At 39.0% G+C, this 13886-nt stretch overlaps 1 protein-coding gene across 4 annotated transcripts in view; it reads right to left on the reverse strand.

The window, feature by feature from the left end:
* Nucleotides 1-13635, reverse strand: part of LOC129764540 (ensconsin) — a 246086-nt gene extending 232451 nt beyond the window's left edge. For 2 of the 4 annotated variants that reach the window (XM_055763732.1, XM_055763733.1), the window contains exon 1: nucleotides 13482-13635. The gene's annotated coding sequence lies outside the window, so the exon portion shown is untranslated. Of the gene's footprint in view, nucleotides 1-5534; nucleotides 6144-13481 lie in introns of those variants that run through there. The other 2 variants (XM_055763734.1, XM_055763731.1) reach the window with 2 other exon arrangements.
* Nucleotides 13636-13886: the final 251 nt, after the last annotated feature.

Below are 13886 nucleotides of genomic sequence, written 5' to 3' on the forward strand. Positions count from 1 at the left end.
TGTCGACACAAAGGACACAGGGAGCGGTACAACGGACAAAGAAACGTTTTTAATCCCGGGTACCTAATTTGGGCGGCTGATTTCCCATCAAGAGGTATTAGCATGTCGCACACACGGAAGCCTGCGGAATGATGTTCCGTTAGAGCACTACTATAGTGCACTCGAAGGAATTAACTGTGATTACATTCCCAATGCGTACTTGAATTGTCGTTGGAATTACTCGTCTCATTTTTGTTTACAAAAGAAATCAATTCAGAAAGAGGAGCCAATTAGAGAATATTACATATGACACTTTGTATTCGCTCTGTGGAGCCATCGGAATTCGAATGCTTGAAATGCCATTGCTAGGGAAAACCAGTTGAATTTTAGATCACATGTTTTGACTCACCAAAAGCACGTATATTGCTGTATTATAGCAAGCTATATATCAAGTTTTATGTTAGTTTTTATCCTGAATATTTCTCACTACCCTCTGAGATTTATCTTTCTTCTTCCAAACATTCAACCAGTAGGGAAGGTAGTCCTAACCCGACCTGTGGTCCTGAAACTACCTCTCTTCATATCTCAAAAACGATGCTACCTACCGAATTTTCAGTATTATCAAATGAATCGTGCTTCCTTCGTTCTTGGTTTTAGTGCCATTTAGCGTTTCTATTTCATCAAAAGCAGAAAAAAATGTTTGACCTGTATGGAAAATGAGTTCAATGTTTCTTTAGATAGCGAGAATTTACAAAATTAGGCAATTTTGGTTCCTAATGGTCTGCTCATCCAAAAAGCTATATAAATAAAACCTACCTGTTTTCAAATCATGGAACAAAGTTCATTTGAATGGTTTAGAAACGAAACCAAAAATACAATATGATTGATGATTCTTGCAGGAAGTTTTCGCAATATCTATAACATGGTTTACATATAGGAAATCGTATGATGTATACATGGAAACGCGAAAAAACGTGTTTGTAGTGAGTCAAAACGTTGCAAAATCCAAGTATTGAAATGTTTGAACTTAAGTTCGTCTGATGAACTAAAGAAAAAACTCTATTTTTGTGACGTGACAATGCTCTCAAGTGCCTGTTTTTGAACGCTTTTTTCCCATAAATTGCGAAAAGAAACTTAGATCTACCCATTGCTCTTCAAACGAATATATAATTATTCATTCAATGGTATATATACGTGATGAAACGGATAGTGATTTGGCCGGATACCGGATAATGGATATCCGGCGGCCGGATATTCTGCTCTTCATTAGCTAATACAAAATTAAGATAAACGACAGGCGTACATGAAGCAAATAAAGCGTAAAATTTTAGAAAAAAATAAACACATTTTTAATTAAGAATTATGAACGATAATTAAACTTTCCGTTCAGAATAAATATCCTATAAGGAGTGTATCGAAAAGTAGTTTTAAACATTTAACACGCTATTACACACAAACGGGTGAACTTTTTTTGTCGTGTAATCAGAGCACGCTTTGTTTACATGTCAAAAATCGAAATGCAAGTCATTTAGTCGCGTTCGTAAAGTTGTTTTCGAAATGTCGCGAATTGATTTGGAAACTGGAAAGAAAATTTTGCACAATTGGTGTACCGAAAAGGGTGTGCATACCACAAAATAGCAAAAGAAAAAAATCGAGGGGTTGTATCCGAGACACGATCGCTTAGGACGTAGGACTATGCAACCTTTTTATTTAAATTTGTTGGTTTATCATTTCGGATATTATTTGCGAATAAGTCCAAATTTAATGAATAACTCTTTCGTAAAAAGTTCCAGGGACCCTGAAAAGTTTAAATGACTTCCGTGGTTTTGTAGAATCATTTCGAGAAGCAACGATTCTTTCTTGCCTTTGCGAGAACAATACACTAATTGGTCATATGTCGCATTTTTTTATATCAATGCACGCATTGCACTGAGCGTTTAACGAGAGGCATCTTCCGTGCATCGTCAGTCAACAAGCCTCAAACACGCGTCTAACAGATGCACACTAGGGTGGCAGCGAAAATGGTCATGTCAAATTTCAAAAATCGACCATGTACATTTTATTTATTGGTCCAAAAAAAAATATCTGTGTAAGGTTTCAGCTCAATCGCACATGATTTAGGGGTGCCTCAAAGCACTCAAAGTTTTGATTTTTTCATCCTAGAAAATCTTCCAGAGGGGGGATAGGAAAAATTAGAAAATCGAAATTTTTTTTCGATGCCAAATGACTTAAAATGCATAAAACGTCGAGATCTGGTGTTATCACGAAAAAAAAATTTTTGGCTGAAAATCGACTTTTTGGGACTGAGTGGCCAAAAAATCAAAATTTGGAGTGCTTTGAGGTACCCCTAAATCATGTCCGATTGAGCTGAAATTTTGCACAGATCATTTTTTTGGACAAATAAACAAAATGTACATGGTCGGTTCTTTAAATTCAATAATTTTTTTTTCCATACCTTCATTGCCTTTCGTTATTTCGTATTTTCGTTATTGACAGCTTCGGGAAAGCACACAAATGGAAAGAACAAATATATGGGGAAATGGAAATGCTTCCAATTTTCATCAATTTAAACCATATACAAACTATAAGATTATAATGCATAGCATATTATACAAATCTTAGAAAATTTCCGATTCGATTGGTATGCAAATCGTTAGAATCGTTCGCAGCAAAAATAGTTATTACGTTAACTTTTTTTTTTCATAAAAATGTGACCTGTTCTCTTATTTGGCATCCTTAATGTATGACGTAGTCCTACGTCAAAAATCAAAGTTTGTCCTGAAAGTGTTAAACGAATCGTCACGAAGTTTGGTAATGAGTGTTCTTCCGAGAATCTCAGCAGAAGTGGATGAAAACCCGGACCAAGTAATCCCGAATCGGACCGAAAAGTTGTAAATTATATTCAGAAGAACAGGTCTGCATCTATTCGTGATTTGGCCAAGAAGTTCAAAATCAGTGTTGGGATGATTCAGCGGATTGAACAGAGATATGGTCTAAAGACCTATAAAAAGAAAAAAAAATGGCCGAACAAACACCGGAGCAGAATGAACGCGCTAAAGCACGAGCTCGAAAGCTATATGAGCGTATTTTGAACAATCCCAGCCAGTACATTCTCATAGATGACGACGAAACATACGTCAAAGAAGATTCCAGAACCCCACCGGGAACTCAATTTTATACCAAATCGATTAGAGAGAGTGTACCATTTGCGGATACGACTGTTGTGATGAAAAAATTTGGCCAAAAAGTGCTCGTTTGGCAAGCCATTTGCACGTGTGACATACGATCATCAACTTTTTTCATAAAAGGAACTATAAATGCTCAAATTTATGTGGAAGAATGCTTGAAACAGAGATTGCTTCCACTTTATAGAAAGCACGAGGTTCTTCTTCTATTCTGGCCGGATCTGGCATCGGCACATTATGCCAAATCCACTCTACAATGGTTTTCGGAAAACATCATGTTCATCGAAAAAGACCTCAACCTACCAAACTGTCCCCAGCTGCGGCCAATTGAACTTTACTAGGCAATTGTCAAGACCAAGTTCAAGTAGGAAGGTACAGTGTCTAAAAATAGGTCTGAGTACAAGAAGAATTGGTCTGCAGCGTCCAGAAAGTGCACAAAGACTACTGTGCAGAATTTGACGAGTGGAGTTGAATCTATGGTTCGATCATTTTTCAGAAATCAACAATAAGCTTCATTTCATTGCTATGTAAACTTAATATTCTTTAAAAAAATTCGCTTTTTTAAACACTTTTGAACGTTTTCAGTTTTATTTTGATGTTTGAAAGTTTAAGACGACTTTCGATACACTCCTTATAATAGTGCATCAAGTTTTCTACATGGAATCTGGAACTTTTTTTTCTGATAATATTGGGTTGGGGAAAAAGAAATGTCGTATATTGTCAATATATGGCAACACTTAAACATATCTTGTGTTGTACTTATCGCATCGGGTCATACTATACGGCTATTTAAAGACGACAATCTGTGCTATAAGTGTCGTTTTGACAGTGTTGTGATTGTCGTTTTCAGGTTTAAGTTATAGCGCGGCAAAGAGTCCACCAAGCAAGAAATTCGCCATATTTTACGTTTTTACTACCTGCGAGGTAAAACTGCAACGAAGACGGCCGAAAAAATTCGTGTAGTTTATGGACCCGATACTGTAACGATTCGCACAGCACAGCGTTGGTTTGATCGATTTCGTTCTGGTGTAGTGGCTTTCGAAGATACACCCCGTACTGGTAGGCCAATCGTCGTGGAAACCGATAAAATCGTTGAAATCATTCAAGTAGACCGGCATGTGAGCACTCGCTTGATTGGCCAGGAACTGGATATAGACCATAAAACCGTTTGGAACCATTTGCAGAAGATTGGATTCCAAAAAAAAGCTGGATGTATGGGTGCCACACGAGTTGACGAAAAAAAAATAGGCCGAATCAACGCCTGCGATGCACTGCTGAAACGGAACGAACTCGACCCATTTTTGAAGAAGATGGTGATTGGTGATGAGAAGTGGATCACGTACAACAACCTAAAGCGAAAAAAGTCGTGGTCGAAGCACGGTGAGCCGGCCCAAACCATCGCCAAGCCCGGATTGACGACCAAAATGCCAAAGAAAAGGTAATATTCTGAAGAATGCCTAAATTATGAATGGATCAATATGATGACAGTAAACTAAAGCAATAAGAAATGCAACATCTACTTTGAAATTAAATTTTTCTCATTCAAAAATAATTTCTAAAACTGGACAAACCATGATAATTTTTCGAACTAACTAAGACTTTAACTCGAGACAGCAGATTATACAGCTGAATGAATATCAACAGATGGAGATAATATACAATAGCGGGCTACTTGAAGAGACCAAAAAACAGATTTGAATAATATTCAAATCAACAGATATACTTGTAGCTTCATTGCAATTCCCATGCAATCATGGGTAGTCGGTTGACGATATTTTTCTTTATTCCAACTTGACAGTAAACTTCGGAATCCGCTAAAGAAAATGCACCAAGTTCTGAAACAAAACCCAAATTAACGATGGCAGAAATGTACTGGAAAAAATAACATGACATAAAAAGCAGCTGGATAGTTTTCTTAAGAAACAATGAAGTAAAATATAGGACAAAGCATTCCTTTGAGCCTATGAGACGACTCCCGAGGATGTAATTTCTCAAAAAGAAGCGCTTCTAGCAATGGACTCCCTCATGAAACGAAATATGTTCAGGTGAACCAAACCGAGTACTCTCCAAATAATAAGGCCATCCACCAACGTAAATTAAATTTTCGCGTAACAAAGCCAGGAAAATACTCTGCTGTCGACAGGTTTATCCCCATCATTTGTAGCGTCTACTTTATAAATTCATGCAAAGCTCTCGGTGTCATTAATTATTATTGAAAACGGACACGTAGAACTCATGATTAACTACGGGCAATTGTTGTCGTTGTCTAATTTAGTTCGAAATTCTACTTTAATACCGAAAACCGAAAAAAAAATTATGTTTGTTTAAGAAAAGGCTATTATATTTGAAGTAATTTCTGTCTTAACAAACCTGCTCTATGCTGTGTTCACAAGGAGAACCTGACGCATGTGATTCTCACCATTATAAACATTATGATTACAACTTCCGGGGCTTTTCCCATCACTAGGCCACCGAACTGTGGATCCGGCTTTTTGTTTATTTTCACAAACCCAATTCTACCGCAGAGATGTTTTCTTTTAACCCAACAAAAACCAACAGTTTGTCTTCGTTCTGTGGTACATATCCTTACATAAATGCTCAGCCAATCCTTGCGGGCATTGAGTCTGTTGCAACACAACACTACAGTTTACTCCTCCAACTCGAGAGGAATTCCTTTTTGCACTCGTGAAAATTTCGATTGTTCCCAAAATTCACTGAAGCACAGAATTTTCCAAATTTGCACCAGCCCTCTTTGCTCCCACACACATAGACAGCAGACACACACCCGAGTGGACAACAAGCAGCAAACTCACGGAACCCCACTGGATTTTGGCTGGAGGATGTTTTTTTCTCTTCTGGTATTTATTTTTCACCGCCAGCCCGAACGGCCTCCAACGACCTTCGTTCACTCGCGAAAATATGATAACTGACAAAGCTGGAAATGCTGCATGGCCACAGGAGCAAGCTCACTACTTTCGGTATCCAAAGCTCGAACGCCAATTATGTTCCTGCAAAACACCACACGGATGGGACACCACGGCACATACACACATACGAACAAACCACCCTTTCGCACTCATCGGGCGGCAAACAAAGCTTCCGCGCGCGTTAGCAACCAGCTGAGAGATGAGAGCCTGAGTGCCGTATTCAGTCTCTATCCAGGCGTTTTCTAGCTAATCGCAGCAGTGTTGCCGGATGACGGATTTGGGTACAACACTTCATTAAACTTCATTTTAAGACGTTATTTCGTGATACAGAAATAAATTAACACAACATTAAATTTCTCAAGTGTTCGCGCCCCAACATGTCCTGACATGTCTGCTTTCCGCGCTAAGCGGTATGTTTCGGAATTGTTAAGCGAACAAAGCAGAAACGAATTCCTCGCCCGCTCAACATCACCGCCAGCCAATGCAACGGGGAGAAAGAGAAGAAATATCCCTGCACCTTATGTGTATATAGAGAAAGTGTGTAAATATCATCTTTTTGGAGAACCAGCAACCATCCAGTGCCAAAAAGTGACAATCCGTCCTTTCAAAGGACATGAAAGTGTGCTAGTGTCCTTCCACAAGTGCTTAAGCGGAACGCTCACTCCCCCACCATCATCTGGCACGGCCTTCACATTGGTCCTTCGAACCGGATCGAAGGAAAAGTACCACCGCAGTTTGATGTGTTTGCTGAAAGAGTGAAGTGAATTTTGAAACCGAGACAATTGTGCGAACCGTGAAAGACTTAGTGACATTTGAAAAAGCGTAATAGTGAAAGAACTAATAATCGTGATAGAAAGTGAAAGAAAGTGACAATTCAAAAATGCCTATCGACCACACACCGAAGAAGTCGGTAGCTGACCCGGAGCAGTTGAAAATGCTCATCCATTAGCGGGTCAAGTGAAAGGAAAAGTAACCAAAATAAGCCATAACTTGGAAGCAGCTGAAGATGATCCATCGTGGATCAGTGCTTCTTTGATAAAAGTGTATTCGAAGAAGCTAGAAACTCACTATGCTGAATATAGTGAATTACACCGTGAAGTGTTGGCTACCACTCCGCCGGCGAAGATGAACGAGCAAGATTAGAAATTAAATGATTTCGATGCTCTACACACCGAAACGCTTGTTCGCTTGGAACGTCTCGCGGAGCTGATTAGCAAGCCAGGTAATCCATGTGCCAGTGGGGCACAACAGGTAATCGTGCATTAACAAACTCTCAAGGCATCGATTCCCTCCTTCGATGGACGTGTGGAAAATTGGCCTAAATTCAAGGCCATGTTTCATGACTAAGTTGTGCGAGGTGGTGATTCCGATGCACTCAAGCTACACCACTTGGATAAAGCCTTAGTTGATGATGCAGCCGATTTAATCAACGGCAAGATGAATCGTGATAACAACTTCACGCAAGTATGGAAGCAGTTGTGTGAGCAGTTTGAGAATCCACGAGTGATTGTGGACACCCATATCGATGGATTGATGCAGCTAGAGGCAATGACGAAAGGCAGCTACAAGGACCTGTTGGAGCTCACAAAATCTTGTGAGAGGCATATTGCTGGAATGGAGCACCAGGGACTGATGGTGGATCAGTTGTCTGGACTCATCATCACCAAATTGTTGATTTCCCGTTTGGACGACCACACCCTACAGCTATGGGAACGGAACCAGAAGCATGGTGAGCTACCAAAGTTCGAGGAAATGCTGCAATATCTGAAAGGTGAGTGCCAAATTATAGAGCGGTTACAACATTCTCGTCACATTATTTCGGCGAAAGAGCCTCATTTCATACATTCCCAAATAAAACCTGTAAACCATCCTGTCACATCTTCAACCATCCTAAATAATCGTTGTCAAATTTGTAGTGATAACAATCGTCATTTTGAATGTACAACATCTGTTAAAATGCCCATTCCAGAACGTATTGCTAAAGTGAAGCAATTAAGATAATGTTTTAACTGTCTGCGTCCCGGACATTGTTTCAAAGATTGTGCCTCCAAGCGATTTTGTGTAAAATGTCAGAAACGACATCATACCCTACTCCATAAAGAGTGTCCAGAGTATTCATCTGAAACTGGAATTCCCGCGAACCATTTCCGTCAACAAGCGCCAATTCCACTTGTTCTTGCAATCATTTACAACCCGCCAAAACCGTGATACTGTTGACTGCCGTGATAAATGTTGAGAATGCAGATGGACAGTAGGTTCCCTGTCGTGCAATGCTTGATAGTGGCTCTCAAGTGAGCTTCGTATCTGAGATGCTTGCCAATCGTTTGTCAATTCCTCGTAAGCAAGTACATGTGCCTATTACTGGGATAGGCGGAGCAAAAATTTATGCGAGAGAAACATTGAATGTAACAATTTTATCGAGGTACTCCGATTTTACCACAGATGTCGATTGTTTGGTAGTACCGAAAATAACTGGCATTATACCTTCGCCTAAAATTGATCATTCTTCTTGGCCAATTCCGATCGGATTTCAGTTAGCTGACCCTCATTTTAGCGTGCCTGAAAGAGTCGACATGTTGAAAGGAGCTTCAGTTTACTGGAGTTTTTCAGTTTACTGAAATCTGGTCTTCTCCACCTATCCGATGGTCTTCCTGGACTCCGTGAAACACATCTAGGTTGGGTTTTCGCTGGAGAGATTAACCACAGTGTTTCCACCCTAACTGCTCATTCTGTTTCAATCGACACTCACAGTGAGACTATTGGTCGAATCAGGGAAGTTAATGAGATTTTATCACCAATGAAATGTAATCCATGGCCAAATAAACGCGAAGATATTTTGAGATCCATCCACAAGCGTAAACACAGAAGAAGATTTGATGTATAAAAGATTACGAGAAGCTGTACACCATGTTTCCATGCCAAACAAAAGAGCTCAAGTCAGTCTGGAGAAATCGCTTGGTCGTATGGTCCACCTGAAGTAACAAATTTAAGCGGTCTCTGGGAGGCAGCAGTCACCATCTAAAACGAATTTCAAGGAATGAGAATTTGACATCCGAGGATTATGTGACAGTTGTGAAACAGGCTGAGGTTATTTTAAAGTCCCTACCGCTTTATGTTTTGGAACCTGATCCTGAAGATTTCAGTGCTACCTATCGAGGACAATGCAGTCGTACTCCAACAATGTTCAGAGAATGCTTCTCAGCCGGGGGAGGATGTTCGCGGCCCAACATGTCCTGAAATGTCTGCTTTCCGCGCTAAGCGGGAAGTTTCGGAATTGTTACGCGAACAAAGCAGAAACGTATTCCCCGCCCGCTCAACATAACCGCCAGTCAATGCAACGGGGAGAAAGAGAAGAAATATCCCTGCGCCCTATGTGTATATAGAGAAAGTGTGTAAATATTTTTTTTAAATTTTATTTTTTTTTTTTTTAATTTTATTTAAATTTTTAAATTTAAAAAATTAAAAAAAAAAATATTTAATATTTATTTTATTAATTTAAAAAATTTTTGATTTAATTTTATTCTCACTCCATTTCCAACCACCATCGAGTAAAAACCATCAGTGTAATTTAACCGTGTGAATAAAACTGTATAAAAGTCAAAACCATCAACTAGTTCTTTAATGTAAGAATGGATCAATATGATGACAGTAAACTCAAGCAATGATAAATGCAACATCTACTTGAGAATTCGAATGTTTTCATCCAAAAATGTTGATTTATAAATCCGGACAAACCATAATCAGAGGCGGTCAAACCATGATCATAATTCCACTTTGAGAAAAATCGTTCGAAAACATAATAATTTGAATAATTTCAACGCCTCATGGTAGTATTAGCAACTAGAGACTTAGGGCTTTCCAACAAACCCAAACTCGTATCGATAATATGTGATTTTCATGAAGAAAAGTCGATTTGCATTTACTAGTTGCGTAAAAACACCCCAAATCGGACAAACCAAGATCATTTACCCTATTACGAATATATCACAACATGACCTCATTTTTGCTTTTCTAAACTTCGATAAAAGTATGGTCACCAAAGAGGTCTATTACCGTGACTACAAACGTGTTGATCCTGATATGCTTTTCAACAGATTCGATTGGAACTTTTTTCTTCTCATCCGATGATTCTGATGCAAGAATTGACATATTCAATTATTTTGTTGTGTCCCTATTAGGAAATTTAGAAATGAGAATAGACACAACCCTTGGCTCAATGAACAAATTCAAAAGGCTATGATTGACCGTGATCTTGCGTACGTAAAGATAGAAAAATACACATGATTCAAATGACTTCTCCTTTTCTAAACACTTGAGAAATTTAACTAATCGTTTAGTAAACCAAGCAAAAAGAGATTATTACAATTATAATTTATCTTGTAGTACGTCTCCCAAGATTACGATGTAATCAATACCATTCATGAGGTCACATCAAATACTGTGGTCCTAGACGAGTTTCCCACGAAATTTTTAAAACTCATTTTACCAATTCATTAACGACCAAGCCGTAAAAAATATTTTTTTGACAAAAGCCATTGGAGTAATTTTGATTATTGACGCTAAAGAAAAGAAAAATGTTCAAGAATTTTTTTTCCCATCTCCCGTTTTCCGGGAAATGACTGTTCGAAAAATCGAACATTGGCCCAAACCCGCACTTTTTTTTGCAGGTACATACATACTGCGAACTAAAATTCACTTCAATTAGCAAGTAAGTGGCATTCATAAATGCATTGATTTTACATTCCGGGAGCACAGGAGAATGAAAGTCTCTATGTATAAGCCTTAATCCATTTCATCAATCCTAAGTAATAAAACTTAAATTCATAAATTTATGATGAGATGTGACATTTCTTATTTCATGTAGTTTTAACTTATTACCGGCAGGCATTTTCTTTCAAACGAAAGTTAGTGCTGTTGTTTTTATCATTGACGAATTATTTCTTTTCGATTATTCATTTCTCGAAAAATCGAACATTTCCCAAAACCTGCAAAGTACAAAAACGCTGCGAAAAAACAATGACATTGAGTTTGAGAGGTTATTATTCAGTTGGACAGAATCGTCATTTAGGTTTACATCATCGATGAGACCGCCCACCGGATCCGGCCGAAGAATATTGACACCAGAAGTCCTTTTAGAATCCTCGTTACACGTACTGAAGATTTCCTCCAGATCCTCCAGACACGAAATTCTACAGACTCCTAAGGTTATTATGAACAAAAAATCATTTCTTAAATAATCAATACTTGCAAACATTCACATATGAGAATGCAAAAATTAATGAAAAAACCTTCCGTCTTCCAAAGTGAACAAACCAGAATGCGCTGCGGAGGTTAGATGTGTTGGATATGTTAATTCAGCAGAAAAAAAAAGTTCGTTATGGCCAACGTTCGATTTTTCGAACACTCAATTTTCCTGGCTGTTATTTCCCTGCAGGAGGATCAATCGAATGATTTTTACAATACAATGTGTATCCTTTTATCAAAGTAATACTGTAGGATAATTTTCATATTTTTGTATTTTATTGGGGGTTTTTATTTGAATTTAAAACACTTGCCATACATATTTGCTTTAAATCGAATTTATTGCTCAATAAAGTTGTACAAAACTGAATGAAATTGATGGTAAGTGGTAGCTTACAAATTAAGCTATCTTTTGATCCAAAAACATTACCATATGGTTGCTTCCCAAAGACATGAAAAATTATCAAAGTTGCTGTTAGATTTTTCGAACGCTTGGCCTAAAATGGGTTAAAGATCAAATGAGCTCTTCTTCACAAGAAATTCATTTGGTAACAACATTCCAGTCTACCGGGGATTTCCAGATACCGGGGAATGAGAAAGCGGACTGGCTAGCTAAGGTGGGCGCTTCAGAAGGCACTCTTTTTGAAAGACAGATTGATTATGATGATTTTTTTTCCATATTCTTCGTCAGTACGCATTCGTAAGTTGGCAGCGCATGTGGAGTGAAGATGAGTTCGGTCGTTGGTTACACACGATTATCCCTAAGGTCTCGACGAGTGCATGGTTCAAGGAATTGAATGTAGGTCGTGATTTCATTTGCGTGATATATCGGCTTATGTCCAATCACTACAACCTAAACGCGCATCTTTATCGCATTGGGCTCACAGCATGCAATCTATGTGATTGTGGCGATGGCTACCACGACATCGAGCATGTTGTCTGGTCGTGTATCCGGTTCCATGCTGCCCGCTCTCAGCTCTCCAGAGCATTGAGGGCACAAGGCAGACAATCGGATATCCCCGTCCGGGATATCTTAGGTAGCCGTGATCCTGATCTTCTGCTCCATCTATACCTGTTCCTTAGAAACGCCGATGTCAACGTTTAATGATGTTTCCTTCGTTGTGTCCCTGTTTCATATCCCTCCTATCCGATCTATAAACTTTTACTTAGTCGCGGCAATACATATACACACTCTTTACAGATACACGGGCCAAAGGTTGTGCAGTCCACTGATCATTCAACAAGAGCCAAAGGTTGTACCGCTCATGACAACTCTACACGAGCTGATGATTGCGCCGGCTAGTGATCATTCTATCCTGGATTCCTCGAATCGAGAATCTGCATCCCAATAGGAAGTATCCCATGTCGGGCACAGGTACAGAGCACTGAAGACTGCAACATCCCAGTTATGAGAACACTTGTAATACTAACCTCGAGCCAACCGCGAGTAATCGGTTACATATTACTAACATAGTTGTAAGCAAACATTGCCAAAATATTGAACTCCCGGCCCCGTTAGTCTGACGCCATATGAGCCTTAATAAAAATATATATTTTGGATAAAAAAAACATTCCAGTCTGGTTATCGTGCAGGTACCAAAACAGTAATGATGAAAGTGTATGATGATGTCAGATATGCTATCGATAGTGGTGACAAAATGATCTTGATTTTATTGTATTTCTCGGAATCATTCGAAAGCATTGCTCAGCTAAACGTGAAAAACTTCAAAATTTAACATTAGTGGTTCCGGGTAAACCTCATCGATTCTTATTTAAACGACCGAAAACAAGCAGTTTATATAAATGGCGTTAATTCAGTTTTTCTTCCAGTACTTCCATATATGCCCAATTTTGCCAGGAATTATAAAACATTGTTCTGTGCATATATTTGCGGATTATGTCCAGCTTGTTAAGAAGCCCCTGCCTTTAAAATAATTGTTATAACTGGATGATATACAGGAAATCTTATAGAAAATATTCATGAAACATCAATCAATTTATTATACATCTGCAACATGGCAACCCTGCCAAATATACCGAATAGTTCTCCGATTCACTCCACTCTCCAAAACTAATTATGCTCTCGCATCCAACCTCATCGTGCAGCAATGTATTCCAGTGGCGTAAAAAACACACACAGTTCACCTACCTAATCCTTCAAAGCTTCGAATTTCGATGTTTGTTTACGAGCTACCATCACACGAATCCGCACAACGACACAACAGAAAGCTAGTCAACACGGGAACGAAAGCATTAAAAGCTTGGAGCAGAATGCGTTACTACCTGTTCTCATCTGAACTACCAAGGACCTGACTCAATACTGTCGGGATTAACTAGGCAGCCAACGAAGCGAGTTGCTTCTCTTCTCCACACAATCTCTCCAACTTCAGAGTGCAGTACTAGATTCGATTCGATTCCGAAGCGTGGTAAAATGTTACCCACAGCATCAAGCGCCCCCACTTCCTATGGCACAGAACCATGCGTCTCCACCAAAGCAAGAGTGAGTACTCTTGCGGAGTGAAATTCTGGCACAGAATCTTTATCTTGCGGTCAT

This window comes from Toxorhynchites rutilus, chromosome 2 (genome assembly GCF_029784135.1).
Source record: "Toxorhynchites rutilus septentrionalis strain SRP chromosome 2, ASM2978413v1, whole genome shotgun sequence".
NCBI classification, from domain to species: domain Eukaryota; kingdom Metazoa; phylum Arthropoda; class Insecta; order Diptera; family Culicidae; genus Toxorhynchites; species Toxorhynchites rutilus.